This window comes from Mus musculus, chromosome 2 (genome assembly GCF_000001635.26).
Source record: "Mus musculus strain C57BL/6J chromosome 2, GRCm38.p6 C57BL/6J".
Classification (NCBI taxonomy): domain Eukaryota; kingdom Metazoa; phylum Chordata; class Mammalia; order Rodentia; family Muridae; genus Mus; species Mus musculus.
In genome coordinates, this window is record NC_000068.7 from 161,091,481 (window position 1) to 161,115,316 (window position 23,836).

General features: G+C 42.7%; 1 protein-coding gene across 2 annotated transcripts in view; it reads right to left on the reverse strand.

Annotated features, from left to right (window-relative positions):
- The window catches only part of Chd6 (chromodomain helicase DNA binding protein 6), a 162,109-nt gene extending 144,503 nt beyond the window's left edge, over nt 1–17,606 (reverse strand). For both annotated transcript variants that reach the window (NR_126509.1, NM_173368.3), the window contains exon 1: nt 17,509–17,606. The gene's annotated coding sequence lies outside the window, so the exon portion shown is untranslated. The remainder of the gene's footprint in view (nt 1–17,508) is intronic.
- Between the last annotated feature and the right edge of the window lie 6,230 nt (nt 17,607–23,836).

Below are 23,836 nucleotides of genomic sequence, written 5' to 3' on the forward strand. Positions count from 1 at the left end.
GTGTCTCTATAAGGAGTCTTGAGATGAGAAGACTCCATGAAGGCTCTGATGTAACTACTGGATTAATCCCTTGATGGATTTGTAAACCAATGGCATTACTGCCAGGTGATAAAAAGTAGAAGATATGACACAGTGAAAAGGAAGCAGGTCACAAGGGATGTGTCCCTGTGTACTCCCAACCTCTCAAAATGTGAGCTAAGACAATCCCTCGTGTCTCCCCTACCCGCTGCTTTTAGGAAGGAAAGGATGTGCTGCTGGCACGGAAGCTACAGAACAAAAGCCCCCTTCACCCAAGCACTAGTGCCTGCCAACTGGAGCAGCTTTATAAGGGGGTCTTTAAAAACAAAACACAACAAAATAAAATTCTATAGGGCCGGGAGATGGTCTCGTCAAGGACCTGAGTTTGGATCCCCAATACCCATGTAAAAAGTTGGGCATGGCAGCATCTGCCTATAATCCCAGCACTGGGGAACAAAGACTGGAAGAGCCTGGGGCTGTCCTGGTCACTTAGTGAGCCAGCAGTGTGAGTGCCAGGTTCAGTGAGAGACCTTGTCTCAAACATAAGGTAGAGGTATTAAGGAAACATGCAACAGCGATCTCTGGCCTCAATATGCACATGGAAACACAAGCGAAAGCTCTCTCGAACTCTCCCTTGTCATGAGTTCCCATACTACACAGCACATAATAAGTGAAACTGCCAGTTTATTCAAACTGAAGGTGTGTGCTGAAACTTTTGACCACCGACAATACTAAGAACAGTGGTTCAAGGTCAGGTTCCTGCCCTCCCTTCCCTTCTGGTAAAGACAAATGATCTGTAGAGCAGCTATGCCTGCCCAATAGTATTCTTCCTGATAGTTTTCATACTCTAGATTGGACCATAATCAGCATTTAAGTTAAAACCTGTATACAATTTGAAAGTGAGTTTTATACTATGCATACTTTAATAAAACTACTTTCAAGAGCTGGAGAACATATAGCCCAGAATGTATCATACAAATAGGAGGAATAAACAGTATCAATCTTTGCATTGGGTGGTGAGATGACTTAGAATTCAAAATATTTGCCACATAAATCTGACTTTCAGAACTCATGTAAGATGGAGGAGACAGGCATCCACAAGGCTGCCCTCTAAGCTCTACACATTGGCCATGGCATGTGCTCTTCCCCCACAATACAAGTTTTAAGAGAAACATGGTGGGTGTAACAGTGTATTTATTGATGTAAGTGTGGTCAATAGGTTACAAGCCTTAGCTTCAGTGGTCGGATGTAAAGAGCTTCTAAGTGGTGGAAAAGACAGCAGACTCTGGTCAGTTCAATCTGCAGCTTTTCACGACTCCAGCTTAATTTAAGCCGACACTCTGCCAGGGGCAACAGAGAGGGAAACACCAGTTCCTGAGGATGAAAAGATCTCATCCATACGTATCAAGGGAAAAACACACAGATATAGTGAACCTATGGCATTACATTTTCAAGAAGGCACAAAAGCCAAAAACATGGTCTAAAAAAGTACCCTGGGAAAGAAAATGAAGAGGAAAAACTTAAATGCCCACAATGTGGAAATGGCATGGCTGGTAAGGCACTGCCTGCCATGTGTGTGCACACATGTGGGAGTCCATGTGTCTGTGTGCACATGCACATGTGTGTGTAGACTAGGGGATAGGGGACTAGGAAGGGCAAGGTCTTCAGGTATAGGTCAGGTCTGGACAAATTCCATACTTCATTCCAACCTCAGGTCTAACAGTCTAGCCACTTTCTAGTTTTTATGGAAAGATGCTGAGCTTGGTTGTGCTTAAGGGACAGGAGAATGGAGCTGCTTTGTATGAACGGAATTAAAGTTTGTATCAGAGAGGAAACAGGAAGTAAGATACAGGCTTACAGTCATTGAGATTTAAAACAAGAAGGAAAAAAGTCTCTTTCACAAGTATAAAACTACGTAATACAAAGGAATATTTTGAAGCGGATAAAAAAGATAAAAATTTAAAAATAAAAACAATAAAACTCCATAAACTATGTATCAAAAACAGGCCATGATAATCAGTGGTCTTCAAGAAGTAGTGGAAAGCTGGGCTGGAGAGATGGCTTAGCAGGTAAGGGCATTTGTTGTTCTTGCAGAGGACCCAAGTTCAGTTCCCAGCATTCACATGAGTGCCCACAACCATCTGTAACTCTAGTTCCAGGGATCCAATGTCCTCTTCTGACTTCTGCAGGCACCAGGAATGCACACAGTGTACATACATACATATACATACATACATACATACATACATACATACATACAAAACACTCATACACATAAAATAAGTCTTTTTTAAAAAAGGTGGAAAACTTCTCATTTCTAATGAGGACTTAAGAGTCAGCTATGAAAATCTTTCCCCAAAATCTTGATAATACTGCATTTTTTAAAGTTAGGTACACAGGTGATTCAATAGTTTTAATCCGAAACTGGAAAATAACTTAAAACAAAGCCTCTCCCTGTCTCAGGAAGACCTGAACAAACAAGTGTGTATGAGATCTAAGTTTCCACTTGAGAATTTTGTCTCCATTTTCTAAAGTTAATTCTTGGCCTGCAGCAGGGAGTATGGAAAGACAGAAACAAGAAAGGAAGAGGAGAAAGCTAAACCAGACCATTTTCCATGACAAATCTTTGTTTCCACTTCTGAAATCCTAGGATACCAGATTAAACTAATCACTACTGAATGTTAAGAACACATGACACCTTAACACAATGCAAGACACCTAACTGGACCCTAATGGGGGGGTGGGAGGGGCTAGAAGGAGACACCATAAAAAACCACCGTGGAGAGAGTTTCAATAGGGACTGCCTATTTGGTAAATGCTGATATAGCAGCCCTACAGGAGCTTTCCAGGACAGACGGAAACCTTCAGTGGTGAACTACATGACAGTGTATCCAAGTAACTCATGTGGCAGAACAAAACAAAGACAGAGATCGCTCACAGAAGCTGCGGCCCAGACTAAGGTGTATTTTTCCACCTCAAAAGATCCAGATTAAAAGTGGGTCTTCCCACTTCAAATGATTTAATTAAGGAAAAAAAAAAAATCCCTCACAGATATATCCAGCCTGTTGGCTTTTAGTTAACTCCAGATGCAGTTAAATTGACAACCAAGAATAGCCATGACAAGTACTATTTTGAACATTTTGTATCTTTAAAAACAAAAAAGGGGGCATATAAATGCCTTCAAGTATAAACTTGTTTTTAATTCTCCATGCTCCAATTCTACGCTAGAATGAAGAAGACAAATCTGGTCCCAAGTGCTTCATTTAACTACTACCACATCACAATTTATGTGGCAAAGAGAATATTTTACATGTAAAAGCCAAGTCCACATCTATAGCACATTCACAAACCCCTAGGAAGAAGACAGCTATCAGAGTCGAGGTGTTGTCTAGTAACCATACTGGCCACAGGCTGGACAGCTTTTCTGTATCTTAAAGAGAGCATCAGCACTGTGGGTTTTATACAAATGCTATAACTTAAGCGAAGACTTTCCTCTGAGGTAGGACATATAGCCCAAACCATTTGAGACTACAGTTGCATATGACTTTAACCTGCTGACCCTTCCCCTTCAAATTTCCAAGTGCTGGAATTACAAGGTTGTGCCACCACACACAGTTAACTGGTCCAACTTAACTTTAATCAGAGCTACAAGACAATAAAACTAACCAAGATCTTTCATTTCCACCTACTCTCACCCCACAGGCAATCCTACTTAACAATAAAAAGGGGAAATAACTAAGATTGTTCTACCTATTCAAATAGGAGTATTTGAACAACAAAAAAATTAACTTTAATCAATACAAGCATTTGAGGGAAAAAAAACCCACTACATACTCATCTCTATGAAAAATAAACTTTGCACCCATGGGGGCCCCAATTGTTAGAGAAGTCAAGAACACAGAAAATAAAAGAATAATGGTTGGCTCTGTCTCCTTCTGTGTGGCTCCTGGCCTAGGCTAATTCTGATTCATTATTTTATTGGCAGGATACTTGAAATCAGTATTCTCAAATTCCAGTGCTCACTGGCATTGCCTAGGTTACAAAAAAAATCTACAAGCTGGGTCCCTCTACCACCCAGTGTGATTTGATTCTATGTACCTGAGCACTTGCATTTTTCAAAGCTCTTCAATGATCCTCAAGTGCACAAGTTTGAGCACCGCTGTTCTAAAGCAGCCTCTACTACCCAAGCATGGAGCGCACCACTGGTTAATGCCTCCGAATTCTCCCTGCTATGATCGATCTTTCAACACCTCAACTTCCTGTACCTCCCACCTCTATCCTCCACAGCTCCCCTACAATGTTCCAGCCACAACTCACCACGTACTTTTAGGTCAGGATTTCCCTAAATGACAGAAAGGTTCTTCAAACTCACGACACTGATCCCGAGTCTCTGCCTTGCAGAAGCCTTAACTCACGCCAGGTTAAGCGCATGCACTGATGGTTACTCACTCTCATATTAGCCAAACCTTGGACAGAACATTACCTTGCTGCTTCCTCTAGCATGCTACACATTCCGTAAGGACAGAGACACCATGTGTATATATCTTCAAATCCTGAGGGCTCAGATTAGAAACAAAAAACAAAAATCCAGTTAACTGTTTACTAAATAAATGAGTAGCACTATGAGAAAAGACAGGCAGTTCAATGTGAAATCCCAACATAGTCAACCAGGCCAAATATTTCTGTAGAAGTGTTGGTGAGAGAGGCTGCTCTTCAGGCAGATATAGGAAGGGAAATATGGAAATGAACCATTGAGATTTTTCTGAAGTTTCAAGAGAAAGAAAATACCTAGACAAGCTGAAAAAGCAATGAATGGAACTACATGTGTGGGAAACCCTGCCTATGCTTCACTCTGGAAAACGGCTGCTGCTCAAGGACACCATGGGTCCCTTCAAAGTTTTAAAAGAATTTTCAGAAATGTATTATGCTTTTCAGTTGACTAAATGTATCCTGCCTCCTACGTGCTCGGATACTCTCTAGGACGTAAGGTGGGAAGAGCAGACGCTCTGCTTTGTCTGCTGCTGCACTGCAGGCCTGCACATCCGGCACACAGGTATTCAGAGCACCTTTACTGAGTAGGTGGTGGATACACTTTCAACAGTACTAGGCCCTCTAATCCTTATCTTCCCCCTGCAGCAGACAAGCAAGAACTAGAAAGAAACATTAAGATCAATATAAGAGAGAGAGGAAAAAAAAACCACTGGGCAGAAAAAGACTAGAACTCCTCCTCCACCTGGGCTACATACAACAAGAGCATGGCCATGAAAAGCTCATGATAAAGGGTGATGAGTTTCGTTGACATTTTTTTTAAACATGCTTTTAGCTCACTAGCCTACTCTTGTTCTCAGAAGGGTTTTCCTATTCTATCTTTCTTTCTTTCTTTCTTTCTTTTTTTTTTTTTTCGAGTCAGGGTTTCTCTGTATAGCTCTGGTTGTTCTGGAACTCACTTTGTAGACCAGGCTGACCTCAAACTCAGAAATCCACCTGCCTCTGCCTCCCTAGTGCTAGGATTAAAGGCATGCGCCACCACCGCCTGGTTGGGTTTTCTATTCTTAACATACCATCTGTATTTATATTTCTAACCATATGTCCCTGATGCAGTTCACTGTCTTAGGTCACAGAGCCTGGAAACTCCAGTGGGTGCCCTAGGACTCAGGTCTGTACCTCTGACATTTCCACCTCTTCACCAGTCTCCATGTACCCAAATCCTGCATACCTGCCTACCCAGTCCCACTGTGTCCTGACCACCTCTCCAACTCTCCTTTTTATTCCCTTGAGCTCCCATAGCCCCTGTCTTATGATACTTTCCACAAGTTATACTGTAGCAGAACAATTATCTATATACAGGTGTTTGTGGGTATATTATGTCCCTATGATATATATTTACCCAATGAACCTTGAGAACAAATTCTAAGATCCTCCCATTCCAGCATAAAAAGCTTTGCAGAGTATCATCAGAAATTCCTGCTTAAAAGGGTGGTAGGAATGCTTAAATAAAAAGCAGTATTAAACTTTTAACTAGAAAGATTACCAGTGATTTTTCCCTGAATCTTTATAATATCCAATACATAACATGATTTCAATGGCAGGTACTGCTCCCAGGCTCTTCAAACCAATTAACTCACATGCTTTTCAAACCCACCATAGGACACAGACATTACTTCCACTTTAGATGGGAAAAGTGAAGCAGAGGGAGGATCACACAGGAAGTAAGCGGCAGAGCTTAGACTCCATGGGTTTGCTGTAGACACCATACCAGCACCCTGTACAGGCTTTCCAACTATGGGGAGCTATCCTATCCATAAAGTCAATGGCCTTCTGAAACTCCCAAAATACTAGAGATTGGAGGACACACAATTATGACTCAGGGCTGTCTATCATGTTAGAAAAGACAAAAGTTTCAGAAGGAAACAAAAAAAGGTAACAGATTACAAAGGGGCGGGGCTTCACAGCCCAACACTGGGCAGGCTGAATCTAGTAAGAGATAATCCTGAACTTGAACTTTAGCTGAGGCAGGGCTTATGTTTCATACGTAATAATGGGCATCACGATGCTAGAGCACAGAAGCGTGGAATACTGCAGCGTCTAAGAATGCAGGGTTCCAAAGTTAAATCACTGGCTGCCCATGTTTCTTAAAGAGAAGATAGAATAAAAACCATCAAAATAGTACAGCCTCAGTGATAACATCTTTATCATTTTATTTTAAATAGTATTTTTAAAATCTGACAAGTGTTGGAGAGGGTATGAGGAGAGAGGAATCTTTACTCACTGTTGGTAGGAGTTCAAATTAATACACCAAGTATGGAAATCAGTGTAGAGGTTCCTCAAACAATTTAAAATAGAACTACCATATGACCCAACTATACCATTCCTAAATATATACCCAAAGTAGTCCATAACCTACCAGAGAGACTTTGTGCACCCATGTTTATTGCTGCTATGTTCACAACAGCAAGGAAATAGAACCAGCCTAAATGTCTAACAACAGATGAATGAATAATAAAAATATGGTACATATACACAACAGTCTATTACTCATCTGTAAAGAAATATGAAATCATGAAACTTGCAAGAATATGGATAGATCTGTAAAGTATAATATTTAGTGAGGTGTCCTGAATTGAGAAAAACAAAAATGTATGCTGTCCCTCATATGCAGATCTTAGCCTATAATGTATATATGTACGTATGTAAACAGGAATACATGTGGGCAAAGTCTAAAAAATCTAAGGAGAACAAGAGGGGATAATATTAGACAGTAAGAAAGGGGAGACAAAAGGACACATGGTCCATGAAAGATGAAAATAACGGGCAATATCAGGGCAATTGGGGAGATGGAAGTGGAATAACATCAGTTTAAAATCTCAGTGGTATCTAATAGATAATGCTCATTTAAAATGTTAAGAAAACATAAATGTTATGTAGCTATTCATTTCAAGGCACTCCTCATCCCCACATTTCCCCTCTTTTTTTATTAATATATTTTATGTGTATGGGTGTTTTGCATGCATGTATGCCTGTGCATCAAATGAACATCTAGTGACCACACAGGCCAAGAAGTGGTGTCAGATACCCTGGGACTGGAGTTACAGATTGTGAGCTACTACATGGGAACTGAGAATAGAACCCATACCCTCTGGAAGAGCAGCAAAGGCTCTTAGCTGCTAAACCATCTCTCTAGTCCCCAACACCCTATTAAAAAAAATTCCTATGTGAGTTTTCAGGACCCTAAACCTACAAAGGCTAAGGAGGCAGAACTGTACTGTAAAATGAGAATTTAAAACTTCACAGATCAGTACTAAGGATTCAAAAATACTAATATGCCTAGGATCCCATGTCACTACTCATAAGATAATGAGGTTAGATTATACATTCTCAGAAATACTTTGCAACTCTACGGCACTCTGAAAACTGAGAAAGCAACTTTCTTTACTTTGTGAGAAATCCAGTTATGCTGCCAATGTCTGCAATATCTGATACACTTAAATTGTAAGCTAGAAATAACTGTCATAACCACACTAATAAAGGCAGCAACAAAGCTTAGTTTAATACAAACACCAGGGAAGAGCCCTGCTAGTTTGAAACACTGCACACAGATACAGAGCAGGTAAGAGTGGAGAGTGTACTTGTGTACAGCTTACGTAAGTGGTCATATAGCAGCACCATGTTAACATGGGAACATATGTGAGGCAGAGGCAGCAGTGTGGGAACAAGCCTGAAGCAAGGAAAACTACAAACATTCAAAGCACAGGATCTGCCAATCCTGTTAGATTTCAATTCCGTCAATTCTTCAAGACCTTATAGTGGGCTAGGGTGCAGCTGCTCAGTTGGTAGAGTGCTTACCTAACATGCAAGAAAGTCCCAAGAAAGTTCAATCCTCAGCACTGCCTGAAACCAAGTATGTTTGCACAAACATGTAATTTCAGCTCTTCGAAGGTAAAAGCAAGGGGGAGGTCATACTCCACTCAACTCAGCAAGTTTGGGGCCAATATGGAATCTCTGAAACCTTGCCAGACGCAGGAGAGGAAGATGAAGAGGGAGAGGAGGGCAGGAGAGAGCCACATAATTTCAATATACATGCAGATATCTAGATTTTGCATTCTTGGAGAAAGGTTACCCAAAAGCAAGCAAGGCACAGTGGCACACACTTGATATAGCATCAAGTAGAGAATGGCAGAGATATACAGAGAGGCTGTCTTTTAAAAATTAATGCAAATAAACAAAAATAAGTCGAAACAGCATTTTCAAAACATCAAATCCCCAAATCAGTATTAGTCAAATTCTCGTATCATTTTCAGTTAAACACTCTTCCCTACCATGTATCACAGCTCACTGGGCCCTTAGCATATAACCTGACACTCAAAAGAATTACAACAATGGGACAAGTGACTTGATATAGCCATAGCCAGAACAGACACTGCTGTGTTACATACAGGGCTCTATACCTTCTGACAGCTAGTGCTCTTGCCTGCTTGCGCGTGCGCACACTCGCTCTCTCTCTCCCCTCCCCGCCTCTCTAAGAAGCATTAACTAAATAATTCCAACAATTCCCTGTCTGTGAACTAAAAATCTAATAAATATGTTTAATAAAATGGCTGTTTGATTAGACCTATTTATTATAACTAGACAACATTTTTAAAAGATGACTCAACATGTGGATCTTCACAGTCAAATCTGAGTTTTATGTAGTCAAATTTCTATTTTCTTTCCAATCACAAAATAATTTGCAATTCTGCTGGGGACACTGATCAATACACTAGAATCAATGCTATCCTTGAGTTTCTTAAGTTTAAATTTTGATGTACAAGCACATGACACAGGGAGAGACATATATATTCCTGAGTGAGTAAAAGAAATCTTTTACCAAATTACTTTTTAAAACATGATGCAAAGGGGACAGAGAAAAACAGCCTTCCAAAGGATAATATTATTAAAAATGGTATTCTTTATGAACTGCAAAACCATCCTTGTTCTTAGCTGATACCTGGAACAGAAACCCTACATACGACCTAATGAGATGGGAACCATCATAACCAGCACTGGAGAGCTACAATACTGCACTCAAAAGCTGTCTGCCTTTAAATCTTTAATAAGAAAACACTTCAGAAGCTGTGCTGAGAGAGTATGCATAGCAGTCAGACAGGAAGGTAAGAGCCTTGTGGGCATACCTACCAGCTACCTTGCTGCTTTTAATGCCTTGTGAAACACATCTAAACTTATTTCTGATCCTACGATTTTCTGAACTTTCAAATCAACTTTCACATAAAAATCGGCAAATATAAATGGGTAAATCGTGTCAGTTTTAGGCATATGATTTGCTTACCCTCATTTCAGGCTAAAGGATAGTCTTGTCTCTTATTTGCCTTTCCAGGAAAAAAAAAAAAAAAAAAAGTATGTTGTACTTTTACTACAGCAGGTGTGTCTGTTCAACAAAAACTAAGATTCTAAAGTTGTACTATTCTGTATGAGTGGCACTGGCCACTGAAACTTCAACTAATATTAATATTAAAATTCAAAGTTCCCTTCAGCTACATTTGAAGGGTTTAAAGGTGACACATGGCTAGCAAGGGACCAAGTCTTACTAGGCTGTGCTGGTTTAGAATAATTTCTTAAATGTTAATCTTCATAAAAATCTCCGATAGAATCGTGGTTCTCCACTAACTACCTGACTGGACTTACATTTCTGACAAGCTTCGAAGCAGTGATGAAGTAGCTCATCACTGGGCACAAGTGCTCTCTGCCAGTAAAAGGCCCATTTTCATTTCTGTTCTCTTCCAATCAGTCATAAGCTAATACTTCTACAAAATATCAGAATAGGTTGCTGGGGGGAAAAGCCACATTAAACAGGACAATATAAGTTAATACTTTTATTATTAGATATAAGGTAAAATAAAAAAATTAAAAGTAAAGTAACCTTTCTACAGAACTACCTAAAGGTGTCTACATGCTTATTGCAGGTACTGTACACAACTCAACACAAAGACCTACAGTTCAGATCTTTACAAGTCTGGGAACTATTTTAAGATATCTGATCTGTAAAGAATGATTTTATATTTTTACAGTTATCTTTCTGGAGCTTGCCATTAATCTTTCATAACCTATACAAGTTTCTCAATGTATTTTTACAATTTAAGGCAAAACTATTAATTCCATTAAGTAAATTCCCTTAAATTCTTAACATGGTATCTTACCAAGTTGGCTTTAAAGACAATCTAGTGATGACAGGGTCAGGATAGGGACTGTCCCTGCAGATCACATGTGCTACCCCAGATGGTAGCACTGCTTTGGGAGAAAGAGGCACCTTTAGAGAATGGAGCCTAGTTGGAGGTAGCAGGCAGCCCTCTTGTGGGCCTACTGGGTTCTCTCTGCTTCCTGACTAATGCCAACATGATCAGCCCCCACATTCCAGCCGCCACAACCACAACATGGCCACGAAACTTCATTAACATGCCTTCCCCTGAACACCGAGCCAGAATAAATCCCTCCTCCCTAATTCCTGTCAGGTATTCTGTCACAGCATCAAAAAGTAACCAACACAGATGTATATATAGTGTGATATGTATTTATAGTGTAATCTAATCCTGTCATATGACCAGCAATGATGAAAGCCAAATGTTTTCAAGGAACCTAACAGTTGAATTTAGACTGCTAACACTGTGAGAATTGTTAAGCTAAAATACACAAGCAATAATAAAGTGTCTGTTAAATTATATAAAATTTTTTTCAGTAAATAAAACCTATGATCTGGACCTAGCATTTCAGAAAATCTTTCAAAGAACTTTTGAGAACACTATTTTTTCTTGAACCCAAAGCAAACAGACCAGGCACACTTTTTTTTTTTTTAACTATGAACACTCAGGGAACAAACCAAATAGAGTCCCCTTATAGCAATGGCTCTCGCCCTTCCTAATGCTGTGACCCTTTAATACAGTCCCTCATGTTGTGATGACCCCCAACCTCAAAATTATCTTCATTACTACTTCCTAACTGTAATTTTGCTGCTGTTATGAACTTTAATATAAATACCTGTTTTCTGATGGTCTTGGGCAACCCGCTGTGAAAGGGTTGTTTAACCCACAGGTTGAGAGCTGCCTTAGAGGAATCAGTGACCCTTACTAAACACCTAATCTACAAGTCAAGAAAAATGGGCTGATTCTTCTCTTCAATTGGTATTCAGTCCAATAAGTAGGTTCTATAAGAAAACCTATGAGAATCCTGCGATCAGTGATTTGCTAGAACTGCTCTTTTGATTCTCTTACTGCTCTAGATATCTAGTTCATCAATTTGTTTCTACTTAAGGAAATCGCACAGTGAGACCCAAGAACCTTAAAACAAGATACTTTCCTACCGTAACAGCTGATTTTATGGACTCTGACACATATGCATGTTCTCTGTAAAACAGTACACTCAAGTAGAAACATTTTTAGAAAACGCCACTTAATGTTCATATTAGTTGTAAGACACTACCTAAGTCTTGAGACATGAAGAAAGAGGCATTTTGGTTAATTATAATAAGAACTGTTGGCTTGTTCCTTCCTTAAGTATATGTGAGTAAAGACAGCACCTAGACTGTTTACTCTGGGTTTAGGAAAAAGGAAATCCTAATATACAGAATGAAGCAATAACAAAATTAATAAGGAAGAAAAGAAATGCCATGCATTCTTGCCATAGCCATCCTGCTAGCCCCATCTGCAGAGGCAGATGGCAGGCACTGAGAAGCCCAGAACCCTCTAAGCTGTCTTACAACTGCCCCACTTCCAACCTTAGAGCCTACGAAGTAGTAGGATGGGCAAGAAACAACTTCCAGAGGAGCACAGGAAGAAAGAAGTCTGGAGGGGACCCCGGGACGCTGCTGAGGGACCTCCCCAGCTGAGGCTGGGGCTGCACACACAGGACAGTTATTTTGAAATGACTTAAACCAATGAATCTAAATTTAACTTTTTAGTATGTGGATAGAAACGGGGTAAGGGGAATGGTATGAGAACCACAAATGACAATAGATTTGCATACTATTCTGTAGCCTTCAAAGACAAACCAATGACAGGATGAGAAGTAGCAACCAAACTAGAAAAGTACTGAACGTCCTACCTAGATCTCTTCTCCACTGAAAGCCAGGCCTTTTACATAAACAAATGTGGAAGTCAAGAGAGAGGGGAGAGGGCATAGTAGTATGTGCCTTTAATCCTAGCACTTGGGAGGCAGAAATAGATGGATCTGTCTGTGAGTGGGAGGCCAGCCTGGGCTACATAGTGGGCTCCAGGCCAACCAGGACTACACAGTGAGACCCTGTCTCAAAAATAAATAAAAATAAAAGGAAAACCAAACAAATATATATATACATACATATATCCAAATAAAATAACATGGTCACATAGCATACAACAAAATCCAAAATATATCAAAAGTTTAACTGCTTTGTAAAAATTTTATCTATAAAACTACATGGATGGATCTATAAAACTACTCCCTATAAGAACCTTATAGAACACATGCAAAAAAGAAAATATCCCTTCAGACAGTTAGAAAACTCAAGTGCATACTCATCACTCTCATTTACATTTGGAAATGCACCCTGAAAAGATTCTAATATTCTATTTCCTAATTCTCCTGACATTTCCAAAGACTGTCCTAAATTCTAAAATAAAGGATAACCACACCATGAACAATCATGGCTTTTGCCTTGTAAAACACATGAGAGCTTGAGAGATTGCTCAGTGGGTAAGAGTACTTGTTACTCTTGGAGAGGACCTGGACTCGATTCCCAAAGGGCACAAAGATGGCCTGAAATTCTCTGTAACCCCTGAGTACTCACAGAGTACACATTCATACACATAATTTTTTTTTTTTTGTGGTTTTTTGAGACAGGGTTTCTCTGTATAGCCCTGGCTGTCCTGGAACTCACTTTGTAGACCAGGTTGGCCTCGAACTCAGAAATCCGCCTGCCTCTGCCTCCCAAGTGCTGGGGTTAAAGGCGTGCGCCACCACTGCCCGGCCATAAAATATTTTTTAATTAAGTCATTCATGATTACAGAGGGGAAAAACGTTCAAAGTTAAAAAAAAAAAAAAAACTTCCAAAAAGGAGTTTAAGTCATGTCATATGTGTCTTATATATTCTAAAGGTCCCAGAGTAGAGTAAGAATGGTAAAGGACATAAAGAGCACTGAGGGCACACAAACTCTACCACAAGCTATAGAAACCAACAAACAAGAGGTACTGCAAAGCATTTGTCTCTGGATTTTATCCAAACCATTTAGTTCAGGATGGGAACAGCAATGGACATTTTAAAATAACTCTATTTTACTACCTTCAGGACTTTTATGGAAGTAGCAGAATTTCTCATGAGAGTATCAACGCCTCCACAACACAAACAAAAGAAAAGAACATTCTGGCAGGGGAAGTGACTCCATTCTCCCTCTGCATGCCATGACTGCTGTGCACTAGACTCTTCTGAACTCCGAAGTGCACCTCGGGCGGGGAAGGCGGGCAAGCCGTGCCCTCGCTGTATGTCCCCCTTTCGGTGATAGATTCTTGAAATGGAAAAGCAAGCCTGATGCAGACTTAGAAAGGCATGGTTGTTGACCTCGCACCATACGACTAAAACAAGACGGTACACTCAAGCTTCTGAAGTCATCTTTGGATCCAAAGGAATTACTTTGGATCTGGGTTCAAATTCTACCCAGAGTTGGTGGCCTTGAACATGATACTTCATCCCAGTGAGCTGCTGCCCAGCTTCATGAAATGGTTAGAAAGCAAAGGCATTTACACCCATGGCCCCTGTCCTTAGCTGAGTGCTAGATGCACACCGGGTATCTCTCCAATCAGTGCTGGTTCTCTGCTGCTTGTCTCAAGTGTCTCACATTCCACTGCAAATAAAATATTCCTTAAGGAACAGACACCAAACCCTAACTATTACTTTATGTATTTTGGAGTCCGCAGTATAATAATCTGGTATAGGAAAATGCAGGCAACCCCAGGAAATCCACTGTAGCTTTTTACTCAAACTAAATCACAGCTTTTATGAGGGATGGAAGTAGAAGAAACATAAGTATTTATTAAGAACCAAACTATTGCAGGCTTTGCAATAAGCAGTACAACCACTGGGGAAAAGGGACTAAAGAAAGCAGTTTCTTCATTGGATGTGGATACCATCTCTGTCCTGTAGCAAAGGTATTTCTGCAGGGAGAGACTGAATCCAATAACCTATTCAAAGGGCACATGTAGACCCACTGGTCTTTCCCAACAGACTTCCCACATAAGTTGGAGGGCACATGCAATGACAGGACAGGACCCCGCTCCATGGTTTTAACACAAGAGAAAATGATCACAAACTCGGTTGGGATTAAGCCATGCTTCCAGAAAACCAAAAATATTTTTTAAATTTAAACCAAAGAATCTTCAAAATATAGTGGTCTCAGGACATACTGTTTCTGATTAACCTTCTGCGATATTCAGCTGGAAAAAAAAAATCACAAATTTAATGTGGTTCCTAAAGAGATACAGCCCTGCTAAATATTCTTTGCTATTTGAGACAGTTACAAGGAAAGTATACTGATAAATACAAAGAAATCTCCTGCAGATCTTCCTGAAATGGAAGGCCTAACTCTGGTTCTCTCACTCCACTTCTAACTGGTTTTTCAACTTCTAGCCTGAAGTCATATACTGAGAAGAGTCAGGGGCCTCCTATTACACCACTATAAAAATAATTATAAAGATACTTGAAAGTTGTGGTAGAAAGGGGGGAAAAGAAAAGAAAACAAAAAATAAAGATCGTGACTCCAGAGAAACTGCAACATCGGAGACCACAAAACCAATGTCATTTCACCAAGACAGACTACATACACACACAAAAAAAAAACCACTTCAAACTACTTACTATAAGCAGAGATTCCCAAACAACAGAGTGAGGGTAGGGATATGTACAGGTTAGCTTTTTGTGTGTGCTTGGGTAAGTGCGCCTGTGCACATGGAGGCCAAATGTCAAATGTTTCTTCCTCAATCTTACTACCACATTTTTTGAGACAAGGTCTCTCACTCTAGAGTTTGCCAATTCAGCTAGGTTGGCTGGCTGGCCCACAAGCCCCAGAGATGACAGGAGTTAGCCATAATGCCTGATTTTTTAATGTGGATGCTAGAGATACAAACTTGAGTCTTAATGCTAACATGGCAAACACTTTACCACACAGGCCATCTTCCTAGTCTTTGGGTTAGTTTAAATACAAAACATTAATAATCCATCTATGAAATCTTGGGACAGAAGGAACTCCAAATTAAGTCACACCGCTTCACATTTTCCCAGGCCCTTGGTTAAAGGGATGGATACACCCCTTATGTGAAACCACCTGCTCTGGTTGGCATAAACCAGGCTACATGACAACTCATGCCTAATCATTTTATCATACACACATCTCAAATCCTTCTGTTGCCAGAGAACCACAAAGTTCACAAAAAACTCTCTCAGAGGCTGCCAACCTGATCTTCCAACTTGGCTTCCAACTAAACTACTGTGCTACCCACAGTGAATGAGACAGACCCGCTCACTCCCTTACAATAAGTCAAGCACTCAGAGCTCTGAAAGAAAGCATGGTGTCTGTCCAGACTTTTCCAAAAGCACCATAAGCAGATCCCCATGGAGTATGCCAATATGAGGGCCTACTGGCATGGTATTCTTATATACCATTTGGGAAATAATCAAATCCTAGGCAAAATATTTCAGACACTCTTGAAAACTGTCAATATTTAAAATATCTATTTTCTCTGTTCATGGATCTGTTACAGCAGAAATGAACAGTTTCTTGAGGGGTGGCAAAAAAGGCACAAACAAGCCCCGGAGAAAGATGCTCAGAGATGCCAGAGACTCTCTAGAAACCTTGGCCAGATTACTAATGGTCTATAAAGCCTAATTTGGAGAACACGGGCCTACGAGCTCAAAATTGAATTATACTGCCTTATTAGATCCCACACTCGTGAAACCACAGTCATATTAGTCATAACTGAAACTAGGAATACTCTATGTACACAAATATAAAGTGCATGCTTATGCATTTTTAATTGGATCAAATAAAACTGAAGCTGCAAACAAACTCACATTTCAATTATCTCACTAGTGCGGGGATTTCCTAATAACCTCGTTTTAAAACCCAAGGAGCTGCCAACCCCTCTCCACATCTGACAGGCATGGTCCCTGGAAATTTTAGGAAGGACATTCCTCCGTTACTTCTCAACAGAGAAGAGAAATAAATACCCTGAAGGAAACAGATTTTTTTCTTTTTTTTTTTTTCATATTCCCTCTCTCTAATTTCTTTGCAAGCTCTAACATGCAATCTAATAACGCACCAAACTTGGCAGCGGGGTAGCTTGGTGGCTTGGAGTCTTGAGGGCTCAAATTTTCGGGGGCGAGTGCGCGTTAGTGCGTGAGGAGCCGGCCGGAGGGGCGCGCGACCCGGGGACGCGCCGGGGCCCCCGCCCCCTCCCGGAGCAGCAGCCTGGCACCGGCCCACCCTCCTCCACCCCTGCAAACAGACGCAGGACGCGGAGCGGAGCAACTTCTCCGCGGGGGCGGTAGCGGCTGGCGGGCGCGGGGGTGGCCCTCACGCGCCGTGGGCCGCCGGGGTCCCCTGGGAAGCCTTGGCAGGCCCCGCCCCGCCGCAAAGGCCCGCGCTTGGGGTCTGAAGCAGGACCCCAAGCCTGGGCGCGTGGCCCCGCAGTGGCGCTCTCCCAAGGACGGAGGGCGGGCGGCCAGAGCGCGCGGCAGCCGGGAGGGGCGGACGCCAAACCCCTCGCCTCAGGCCTCGGGGCCCTCGGCCTGGCCGAACGCCCGCGGCCGCGCTCGGACCCCTGCCCGGCCGGGCCTCGCGCCGCCGCGGCCCCTCAGCCCCGCTCCATTCATAGGGCAGCCCCATCCCGGCCAGCGGGGCGGAGACAGGGTCCCCGCGGGCAAGCCCAGCTTGTCGGGGCCAGGCAGGAAAATAAAAAGTTAAGAGAAGAACTTACCTAAAATGGCTCCTGCAGCAGCCAAAATACAAACAGCTATTATTTGGTGAAGTTTAGCTCAGACACCCTGCAAGGACACCCTAACCCAGCTTGGGCCCGCCTTCCCTGCCGCGCTATTGGGTTTCGCCTGCCCAAAACACAGGTTCATTGGTCGTGTGGGCTGCCGATCAGACAGAAGCCCGTTTCAAGCTTGCTTGCAGGAGCGAGTGATGGGCTTGCTCCATTGTGCTCGTATTTGCATGGATGTGATCGCAGCGGTGATTGGTCGATGTCGGAGCCGCTCCGCCTCCCAGCCTAGATCTCCCCGCCTTGCAGACAGCGCAGCTCCCGGCCCGCCCCCCCGGAATGAAGCGGCCGGGCCGCGGGGGCGGGGCGGGGCTGGGGTCCCGCAGGCGGAGGGGGCGGGGCGGGGTGCTGCGCTCTGTTTTGCAAGCAGGGGGCGAGGACCTGGGCGCTGGCCCGCGGCTGGGGCTCAACCTGCAGGTGGAGGTCTCGCAGGTAGTGGGCAAGCAAGCTGGAAAACCCGGGATTGGCTCTCCGGAGGTGGGAGAAGATGTACTGGGGTCCCACGACGTGAGCGCCCCGCCGGCGCCCAGATCCTGCAACGCGCACTCGAGGAGAGGTGAAGGTCCCAACGGACAGGAAAAAGAAGATGCTGAGAGGCCGAGGGAAGCGAGGAGCCGGGTCGTCAGTCTCCAGCTGCTTATACTGCAGATCCGCCTGGCTCCCTAGCATACTAGGAACGTCTTCCCAGGGCCCTGCACACCCCGGGAGTTTTCCAGCCCTGAGGATCCTGCAGCGCATTGGATATGCTTCAGTAACATCAGGAGTGGAACCATGGTGTGTTTATTTTCGGGCCTATCTCCACTACCATCCTTGTAGCATCCTCAAGGACAGGGCCTAGCATATGACAGAGATTCAACCAATTGTTGTCTTCCGTAATTCGTTTTTTAGCAGCTAATTTTTAAGTGCCCACTAAATACCTGACATTGATCTGAGACGGAGGATGTAGCGGTCAATAGGACAAAGCCCTTGCACTCACCGAACAGGCAAAGGAAAAGCAATAAATAAAATAAATAAATGAACACAGAGGCAGGTAGTGATAAATGCCATAAAGAAAACAGATGGCGGGAGGAAGGACATCAGACCAGAGATGGGGGAGGAACAATTAGGGCAAGGAGGAATTTAGAGCCTATCCTGCCTAGCTAAATATTCCTCATAGCATCCTCCCTACTCTGGGACCTGGTGATCACTTTTCCTCTTCACTCCTGCCTGTCCCATCTGGAGTGTTTCCCCAGTGAATACTTAAATAAAAGAAGAAGAAAAAAAAGTCCAAAACTGGCTGGACTCTGACTTTAAAAGCTCACTTTATCTTAATTAAAGCAGGAATGATCTGAGTCTGATGACTCCAAGAGCAGTTTGTCAGAATTGTTTAGGATGAGGGTGGTATGAGTGTGTCAAGGGTAATCACAATGTTAACAGAGCCTTCCTGTACTCCCTAAGAGAATATGTTTAGCTTCTTAGAAGTCCTGGTTGTCTTATGTCTTTCAGCCAATGGCCCTAATTCTCTTCTGGGTCCTGCTTCTTGTACTAGCTAGTTTTATGCCAACTTGACACAAACTAGAGTCATCAGAGGAGGGAGCCTTGATCAGACTATAGGTAAGCCAGTAGGGCATATTTTTAAATGATTCATGGGGGAGGGCCCAGCCCATTGTGGGCAGTGCCACTCCTAGGCTGGTGGTCCTGGGATCTATAAGAAAACAAGCTGACCAAGTCATAAGGAGCAAGCTAGTAAGCAGCACCCGTCCATGGCCTCTCTATCAGCCCCTGCCTTCTGATTCCTACCCCTTGTGAGTTCCTGCCCTCTCTGCTTTTGGTGAGAAGTGTTACATGGGGCTGTGAGAAACAAAACCCTTTCCTCCTCAAGTTGCTTTTGATCATGGTGTTTCATCACAGTAACAGTAATCCTAGCTAAGGCACTTCTTCATTTCTTGGACTACCCCAGTAATTTGTCTAGTTTGAAAGTGCACATCACATAGCTGTCTCACCTGCCACCTTTTTCCATTTGTTTCAAGGATGGCCACAATGTGTCACAGCCCAAACTTTCTCCTCTTTCCATCTTTCCTTAGCTATTAAGTATCAGCTATGTCTGTAGGTATTGTTTTTATAGATACAAAGATAGAGTATTAAGGCAGACAGCATCCTGGTTCAAAGGGAGGCTTGCAGTCTGGAGACAAGACAGAGAGAAGTACATCCCAAGAATCGCCAATCCTGCCAAGCTGGTAGCTAACTGTCCTTGCTCTGGCCTCTTAAGAGATAGCTTACTTACCTTCCTATCCAGTTTCTGCAACAACTAATGGACCAGAAAGCTGGTAGTCAGACCCAGTCAGCCCAAATACCAGGATCAAGGGTTCTAGAGCTTTCAACAGTACTCAAGGGGGCTGACATCTATGAATTTATTCTGTCCGGGATGAGGCTGAGGAAATAAAAATTGGGCAGAGGAAGAAGCACCATTAAGCAGAGGCATAGAGACTAGAGAGATTGTTGGGGAAGGGCAGGAGCTGGACAGAACGGAAAGGTAGACTTGCCTTGCCTTGCCATTCTCAGAGGCAAGTCAATAGCATAAGACACAAAGACACAATGTGGGGTGGTCAGACAGGGAATCAATAGGAGTCCAGGATGGCTTCACAACCAAATAGAATAGAATGTGTGGGAGCAAAGGAAGTGCCTGAGGCTACATTCAGAAGACAAGATACTGCAGGCCCAGCCATGAAAGAATAGGTCTGCAGAATTGAGAAGCCGACTCTTCAGCACTTTGAAAGCAGCTAGGGCCCTACAGGGCAGCACTCTGGGAAGAGGCAGCAGCTAAGCTGCATTTTGCTGAGTTCTGCCCAGAAGCAGAGGTTGGTTTTGTGCTACAGGAATGAGGTGTGAGTGTAAGGTAGGGATGAAAAGCAAATTCAGAATGACTTTTAGTTTGGCCTGCTCTAAGTGTGGTGGATAGTTTCTGCTCTGAGATTATTCTCTAAGAAGCCATGTAACATGAGTCTCGGCATTGCCTGTGTCGTAGGGAAAGAAAGGAAGTTGACTCACCAGCTCTTCTTTCATTGGGCAGGGATTCACATCAGTTAGTCATGGCTACATCCCAAGCAAGCTTCTGTGGTGTTCCCAAACGCGGTGTCAACAGGGACCCTGGAAGGAGGGCCATGAGCCAAAGCGCTATCAGGGGCCACATGTGTGAAGTCAGATGGCCCACACCCAGAGCCACTTGCCACTGCAGCTGCAAGAAGAGTCAGTTGATACCATGAGGCTATGAAGGCCTAATACAAAGGTGAGAAAAGAAATATAAGAATGCCTGTACCATATAGTAATACATCCATACCCATGGTGTCCCAGGAGAGAAAAAAAATGTTACAACTCAAAACAGTAGCCTCAGAAAGACTTCCTGCACTTCCAGAACTTTCTGATGATAACTCTATAAGGAGGAGGTGGAAGATATTTGGCTGTGTTCTCCTGCCTCCATTCTGTTTCCTCCATTAGAACATGAGCTTCTTCATTGTTCTTGTCTCAAAATCTATGGAAGAGATAAAGAGGCTTTTTTTCACCAGGCCATTTCATTTTACCCTGAAAACTTACAGCAAAATTACTCCGAGTAGGCCCATCCAACTGACCTCTTGAAAAAATGAATCTTGGTAGAAATAAGATTTGTGTCACTTGTGGGCATCCCCTAAACACTCCTGTTGGTCCCCCAAGCTCACTTCCTTCCTTCATCTGCTGGTCCTAAGCATAATTATCCAGAAGAGAATTGGGAAATGGCAATAGCATGGGCCCAGGTTTCCGACTGACTGCAAAGAGCAGAACCCCTGTGCACCTGCACTGGACAATGCTGTGTACAAGAAATAAGTTCACACTGTCAAGCGACTGACGTATGCAGGCTGATGGTTGCATCCAGTCGCATACCCTGACCAACACAGGACTTGTCTGATGTCATTGAATTCTTGGTCCTTCCAGGACAGAGATTGTTTGTCACTCAAGCACAGGTGCGGTGTCTTACAGATAGAAGGCATAGCTCCAAGTATGAATGAGTGTGTTGAGCTGATGTCTGAGTCTGGTCTGAAAGGCTCGGTGATCATATCGGAGGCAAGATAACAGGCAGGAAATGCTCCAGGAAGGGTGTCCGGTGGAAAGGTCAGGGAAAATATGTTTCACTCTCAGCTCTGACAAGGTCCATGGCATAAGAGGGGGAGACTAGTCCGAGTGAGGCTAGAGAGAGAGAGAGCACAGACTAAATTGAAAAGGGAAGCCTAGTGAGGGGTGGATGGGATAAAAATAAATATTATATATGTATGAAGTTGTAGAAAATATATTTAAAGGGGGAAAATTAAGTTCCCCATGATAATACACCATGATTAAAAGCAACTTGTAGAGGAAAGGGTTTATTTCAGCTTATAGTTTATAGTCCATCATGGAGGGAAGTCAGGGTAGAAACTCAAGGCAGGAATCTGGAGGCAGGAACTGAAGCAGAGACATTGGAGGAATACTGCTTCCTGGCTTCCTCCTCCTGGCTTGCCTGGGCATGGCACCTTCCACAGTGGGCTGGGCACTTCCACATCAATAATCAATCAAGAAAATGCCCCACAGGCTGGTCTACAGGACAGTCTGATGGAGTCATCTTCTCACATGAGGTTCTTTCTTCCAGATGATCCTGGCTTGTGATGACAACAAACCAAACCAAACAAAACCCAACACACTGAAAGTCAGTTGCAACAAGTAAGAAAGGAAGTATTGGAGCTCTCATAGCCTCGCCTAGAATTGGGCTTTTCCAGGAACCCATCCTGTGATGTGAACATTGATCAATACACCCCAAGATAGGATGCACAGTGAGAACCAGAAAAACTCTTGTCTCACCCTCCTTCAGAAAATGCACTCACCTCATGAAATGTTTGCAGGACTGGCCTGACTGGAAAGCACCGAAAAGAAACATATTCTTAGCAAATATTCCGAGAATTTCACATTCTGCAGAACTTCTTGATTCGTATGCATTTCATTTGAGTTGAATACAAGTTCTTTATGTCTTACTTGGCAAATAGAAATAAACTTTTGAAGCATGAAAATGGGAAGTTCGAAATCTATCCAATAGGAATCCTTCAAGCATTTCAAACTAAGAAGTTCTCCCGTTACACTTACATTTAAAGGTGATCTCATGAGCTGTCTAGAAGAAAGAATTAGAAAAGAAGAGCTGAAAATACAAACTTTTACAAACAACACTTACCACCTTCAAATCAGTTGTTGTAAGAGATGCCCAACTAAAATAGTTTTGGGATCGGAGTTGGAACCTTTTGGGGTGTTCTTGGAAACTACTTATTAGCATCGCCCCAAACTCTCAACTGACCTTGCATTATTAAAGTCTGTAAAGTTTTAATATCTCTTAAAATTACTTGACCACAGAACTCTTCTCTCATTTCATACCGACTAAATCTGATATTACTTAGGATTAAATTTGGGATGCTGTGCTGGCTGGCCATATGTCAAGGAGATGCACAAATGAGACATATTTGAGCGGAGGGAACCTCAATTAAGAAAACACCTCCAGAAAATCTGGCTATAAGGCATTTTTTATAAATTAGTGATTGATGTGGGAGGGCCCAGCCCATTGTGGGTAGGGCCATCCCTGGACTGGTGGTCCTGGGTTCTATAAGAAAGCAGGCTGAACAAGCCATGAGGAGCAAGCCAGTAAGCAGCACCCCTCCATGGCTTCTGCATCAGCTCCTGCCTCCAGGTTCCTGCCCTATTTGAATTCCCATCCTGACTTACTTCGATGATGAACAAGAGTATGGAAATGTAAGCCAAATAAACACTTTCCTCCACAACTTGCTCCTTGGTCATGATGTTTTCATTGCAGCAATAGAAACCCTAGCTAAGACAGCTGCATATAATAAAAAGGGCTGCAAAGGAGTGCTGGAGAGATAGCTTAGTGTGGATAAGAGCACTTAATGTTCTTGCAGAGGACCTAGGTTCAGTTCCCAGCATTCACTTTAAGTAGCTCACAACCACCTGCAATTCCAACTCCAAGAAAGTCCAAGGTTTCTGGCCACTGAGGTACTTAACTCGTTCATACACATAATTAAAAGTGCTAAAAAATTAATAACTTTTACTAAAAAAGAAATGACTGCAAAAGAATACTAATGTTCACACTGATTTTCATCTTATATAAGAACTATAAGAGGCAAACAGTCTGATAGTGGCATGGCACATTGACAACCAGCTTCTCGATCTTGTTGCTCCACCTTTCTTAGCTCTCCGTCTTCCCCTCATGGTTCATACTGAC